A 6,534-nucleotide genomic window follows, 5' to 3' on the forward strand; every position below is an offset into this window, starting at 1 on the left:
CTGCTGTAGACTTTTGAGTGCCTGGGACTGACAATACAGACGAGCTGTTGTACAAAGGAGTAAATGTCTCAGCTCCTTTCATCTCCTCTCAGACACAGGTAAATACCTTCCTAGTTCCCTCCAGACTACTGGATTCCCACTTGTTTTGTCCGCCTCTTTAGCATCCCTGTGAAGTTAGATTGTAGTAGCTGTTCGTTAAATATAGCCTCTGAAGGGAGGACAAATATTTTATCGTCGTGTATTTAAATGTACATGTTTTGTTTTCATCTACTTGCGTGTTACACCAGCAAAGGATTAATGCAAAAATGCAACATATCATTTTTATAAAGGCACTTGTATCCCTGATTAGAACTGTTTAACTAAATGAGAGTTTGCAGCTCTTAGCACATCAGAAAATCACACTAAATGCTTACGTTCAGGTATTGCTATCTATATTTTCCTATCTGAATTTGAAGTGTTACATCTTTGAGTCAAATAAAGTATTTACCTGTGGCATGGTAAAATGGAAAAAATTACATCTGTGAACATTTGCTGCATTTACACACACACACTCATTCTACATAGCACAGGGTTTTGACAGGGAGTGTCATATTCCAGAAAGATGCTTCCCTGAAGTTACTTTCCTGAAGATTTTTGTTTGTTTGTTTGTTTTGTTTTGTTTTGTTTTGGTTTTGTTTTTGTTTGGAGGGGGTTGTTTCTCTGTTTGGTTTGATTTTTTGTTTTGTTTTGTTTTTTTGTGTGGTTTTGTTTGGTTTTTTTTGTTTAGAGATTTACATTTTGTGTTCCCATCAAATTATCCTACAAGGTTCACATAGTAAGAATGTAATCTAACATTTAGCGAGGCAATTCCTGAGGTGATTGGTGCCATCCAGTGTTAAAATGTAGCCACTGCGGCCAGCGTTGCTTTTAGTTATTGCTTACAAATGAAATTGTAAGCAAGGAACTTTATAATAAATATGAAATTACCAGCATTTTGCGACACAAAGTGTCATTAAAAGCTGAAAGAAAATTCTTTCTACCACGTTAACACAGCCTTTTGGAATATCTCAGCTAAAGGAAGGCTTACTGATTTAGAGTGGGTGATGCTTGGTGCTGTGGCTATTTTCTTGCCATACGGTGGGTTATAAAACATGGTCTCACTGCTGAATTTATTGTAATCTGTATAATTCTCTATATATTCTTGATCAATCTGTATTCAAATGTCATTTACAGAGTTATAATGGTCTGAGTGAGTGTGAGCAGTTCTCATTCTGTGACCCACTCTGCTGGGTAGGACATGACATCGTAACAGTCAAGACAAACTAAAGCCCTTCTGAAGTGGAAGAGAAAATGCTATTGAAAAAGTTTACTAATGATTACAAACACACGGGTCATTTATTAAAACAAATTGGAACTTTCTTTCTGCATTGCTGAGACTCAGACTAGAAAAAATATTTACATAATAGTAATTTTTTTTACTTTTTACTTTTTTTTAGTGGTGATTTGGAACTGCAGGCTGAATTTGATCTTCCTCATACTTAGGAGAAGTTGCAAGAATTGCAAGCCTCTTGTCACGAGGTCCAGGGGTACAAAGCCCAAATATGAGCTAGGTTGAGAACACTAGAAATGCTCTGACATTTTACAATAGGCTGCTTACAAAGTGGATTTGTCAGGGAAGAATGATTTTTTTTTCTTTTCATCCTATGGGATTTTCACAGTAAAACATCCAAAGTGATAGACCTTATTTTGTTGGTGGGGAAGTATCACTTTCCTGAATCTTTGGTTGTATCTTGTAAGCTTATTTTAGTGAAGGAAAAGTTCAATGTTTAGCTGGTAGCAGTCAAAGGAATTGGATCACCCAATGCCTGCTCTTGCATTTCTACTTGGCACACCAGTGGGATAAATTACAGATTGCCCTGAATGTGAGTGAGTTGCTGCCAAGTTCACTATTTGTGTTACTGCTGGGGAAATACTGTAACGGTAATGTGTAAATAGGGTTTTTGTTCTTCTATGTGTTACAGCAGCTTGCTTCAGATGCCTTGTGCAACTTCTTGCTCTTTATTAAAATTTCTGCAATTGAAAATAGGTTCCATAAATTATTTTATGAAACTGAGCCTTCCTGGATTGCTTGGGCTTGAGCTACATACTTGAAATAGGAGCTCTTTTGGTTGAAACAATATGGAAACCAAATTTGAGAATTGCCTTTCAGATCTGTGTTGGGTAAATGAGCCGTGCAGTCTATGATGGTGCACATTACAGGTGGTGCTCTCATCCTCATTATTAGTGTTTTGGTCTTCAGTGGGGTTATTTGCATAAATGCATATTATGCATTTAGTGCATAAACTTAAATGTTTGTTCATTGTTTGCAGGATGGGGACCTAAAATACTAGGGTATAGAAAATATCATGCATGAATATGAATAGGAGAAGCTTTAATTTATAGCACAAATAGGAGCATGTTTTTAAAAAGTGATACCTCGAATTCTATATATTTCAGAAAGAAATATATAGAAATATATATGACTGAACTCTCAAATCTTGTATGTAATATACTCATAAAACTTAAGACAGCCTCAAATTCTCATTAAGAAATTTTGGTATACAGTTTAACTACAGTTGTTGCTGTTTACAGAACTACAGAGCAAAAAGCAAAAAATGGTTTGAAATAAAATTATTCACTGCTTTATAAAGACCAACTTCTAGGTCTTATTCAAGTCCCCAGTTATGCAGTGACAGACATTTATATCTGCTTGAAGCCCTTTTGACACTTGTGATTAAAAAGGTTTCCCTTTTGGAGAATTTATTGCATTGGTGACATCCTAATGAACTCATAGATCATCAACTTTAGCATCAAGAGGCAACCTTGTGGAAAGTAATCCAAGGTATGGATTTGGCAATGAGTAGTTTCTATTAATGAAACATTTTGTCCCTTAATTTTAGAATTAATTACTTTTCTTAATTCCAAATTCCTTTCAAAAGAATCTGTTGTGGATAACTGAATCTTTCTAAAAGGCAGAAAAGACAAAGGCATTGCAATTACACATGCATCAGTTGTTGGAGAGTGGGTATTTTTTTTCTTTTTGAGTAATTGACTCTGCATTTGGGTTTTGAGGCTTTTTGATTGTGTTTGCTCAAGTTTCTTAATTAGTTACAAAAAGCTGCAGGTGTATTGGCAAAGGCTGTTATTTAGCCTGGGAAATGTTCCAGGAGACAGTTTTGTGGTTTGTTTTTGTTTTTTTTTAATGTAAATATTTAGCTGTATTATTACCAGTCATTTTAAAGGTTCCACACTGTGTGGCTGCTGTGTATTTAAACATTGCAGCTTCACTTGAATGACTGACAAAACAAACGATAACCTAAGAGTATAATCTCTATTTTGAGAAGGGATTGAGCACTACTGAGTGACTTGCAGAAATGACAAGTGGTATTTGAAGGGGTGCCACCCCCACTCAGTCTCTCTGAGGAATACAGAGCTCAGCCTGAGCTGAAGTGCTGTAAAAAGTGAGCCATGCTCAGGTGCCACCCTGTCAGTTCATTTAAAATCACAACACTTCATAAAAGTTTCTGCAACTGCAAAATTAAAGCAGTATTCTTGCTAATCTTATAACTGGGGGTTTTATAAAGCTGTTTAAAGTAATTTTTTATAGGTTATCAAACGTTAGACTCAGACTGTTGAGCATCATTAAGGTTTTATGACTTGCAGCCAAGCGCTTGTTTTTTGAAAATTTTCATAAACATTTTGCTACTTCTCTGACTACAGGAATTCAAATATTTTTAAATATTTCTGAACTTATTTGAAAATATGCTCGACAAAATGATACATATGTGATACATTATGACATATAATCCTACAAGTTTAAATAGAATTTATATTTTGCTAAATCTCACCACTGAGCCTGTCTTGGGTCTGGTTAATGTTTAAAGGGTAAACCATCATGAACATTGTTTTCCTATTGTTGATGAGTTGCAAAGTTCCCCCAAAATGAGCAGAAATTGTTCTAACCAAATGTTTCTCAAAATACAGGTGCTGCATTTTCAATTTCTTATGCTCTGACAATGAATGACGAAGTTTTTTCATTTCTCAGACTTGACTGCAGAAGTGTCCTCATAAAAACCAGGTAAAAGCTGCTCCTCTTCTATCACTGTTTCCCTGTGCTTTGGGCTGAAAATGGCCAGTGTAAGGTCATAGAAATATTGTCTGAATAACACCAGAACACGTGGTAGGATTTGTGATAAAATAGGACTTTGTAGTAAAAAAGCATGCCTGTTCATGTCAGCTCATTAGCTCTGCTTACTGATTTAATTTTTTTTATTTTTGTGCCATAAGCACTTGTGAACTGCAGCCATTTCATTCTTCAAGCCTTGAACAAAATAGGTGATAGCAAGCTTGAGATTAGATATGTTTAACAATTGTCACAAGGGTGCTGAAGGTCAGATCAAAGGCAATAATGTACCCAATATATGTTTATGTAACTAGTTTACTTTGAGATAGAGGAGTTCAATCTTTCCAAATACCTGTAAGAATCTGGGGGTTATTTTTCCCTTACACTGGTGGAAATCAGGAGTTAACAATATTGATATCATGGGGTCTATTGTGGCTTAAAGCAGAACAAATATGACACTGGGAAAGGCTCTTCAGTATTTGAGCTCTGTTTTCCTGTAAAGTGTTTCAAACAATAATCTTGTTGCTTTACCTGCCCATCAAGAAATCCATTATAACAGTGGATGTGACACCAGAAATAAACAACTGGGCTGGGAATTGAGCTGTGGTCTTCCACAACTCCGAGGCTGTTAATGAATTGTACCAAATTGCTGGCTGACAGCAAACTCAATCCTATCAATTTTGCTAGTTGAAAAATATCCTTGCTACATAAAAGTTATTACTGGAAGTTTGATGCAATCAGAAATACATAAAGAAAAAATATTGAATTAAATCTTCATACTTTATTCACTGAAATGCAAAACTTCTGAGAAACTCAGATTCTATGTTCACTCTAGCTGTTTATGTTCCTCAGAGTTTCCTCCACAAGGAAAAGCCTTTCATATATTTTAATTAAAAGCCAAAGAAGAAATCAATTGTCCTTGGCATATGCCATGCTAATGAGCACTGGTTAGTTTGAAAATACATGGTCATTGGTTTTACATGATCATTTCCCTTTGAACCAAAATACCCTGTTTATACAGAAACATTTTCTGGCAGCAGTAGGGGGCATCATTTCCCTTTTGTAATTCTTCAGAGACATTAACCTCGTGCATTATGTGTGCAAACGAATTTTCTTTTTGTTTATGGCATTAATCCTGAGGTTAAGGTTGGCCTATGGTGAGCAATAATAAGTTTAACCTTTGGCTTCATGCAATAAGATGTAATTTATTATTTCTAGACTCTTTATAAGTGCCATTGCCCTCACTTCTGCTTAAGATAAATTGAGACAAGTGAGCATTTGATATCAGTGATCTTTACATGCAAGACATAAATCTAATTTACTTATTGTCTGAACTTAGTTCTTTATCCTCTGATTATGTCTTTTAAACAGTGAAAACATTTTTTGTTTGTTTGATGTGTTGGGTGATTTTTGTAATTCACAGAATGTTTGGTCCTTCACATAAATTTCAAACCAGTAAATATAAATCCTGGAATATCTAAATGCATAGAAACTTTATGAAATATGGAAATAGAGCAAGGAAGCTACTCATGTTCATAGTATTTACTTGTTAAGTAACTGAAATCAGGAAAGCATTTAAAAATTAACTTTTAAAGACAATTTAAAGATGATTAAACAACTAGCAGCATGTAAATAAATTGTTTTTATTATAAAAAATAAATGTAGCCATTACTATTCACTGATAATGTATATGTAACTCATATATAAAACCTCATTTTTTTAAATTGTAAGTGAAACAGTTTTAACTTTAAAAAAAACCCACTGTTTTTAAAAACACATTAAGTGTTTGTGTTGCTTTTTTTGTTTGTAATTGAAGAAGAAATTTATAGCAAGTTTATGATTCTCCATGCTCTTCAAGCAAGAAAATATACTTTTTAATTATGTATTCTATGAGTATTTAATCTTTTTGTCCATGTTGAGACAGTGCTGATTCATCAAATATGTTTGGGTGGGGCATGAGGTAAATGCTGATTTCAGAAATGATTGGTTTTAGGGTAGGATTATTCAGATAAAATGATCCAGGCTCATGACCCTTGGTAAGACCAGAACATTGAATCTCTCTTTCCCTCATCTTAATATTTTTATACTGGAACCTATTTTTATCACATAAAAATGTGTCAGCATATATGCAGCATGTGCAAGTCAAAAGGCAGAAAAATTTGAATAGAAATAAAAGTTATTTAATGCTATTTTGGAAGAGTATTAATGTCCAGTAAGATTCTAAAATATATTTCTCAGCCTAGATTTAATGTTCTGGAATGAAAAAAGAAAGTTAGATCACACAATTGTGGAAACTCAAGCCATTTATAGGCCTTTCACATGAAAGCTTCTATAGAAAATACACGTGTAATTACATAATTTGCATGGCAGGACTGCGCATGATCACTATATTC

Source organism: Pipra filicauda, unplaced genomic scaffold, assembly GCF_003945595.2.
Source record: "Pipra filicauda isolate LSUMZ 115617 unplaced genomic scaffold, ASM394559v2 scaffold46_size3722508_pilon, whole genome shotgun sequence".
NCBI classification, from domain to species: Eukaryota; Metazoa; Chordata; class Aves; order Passeriformes; family Pipridae; genus Pipra; species Pipra filicauda.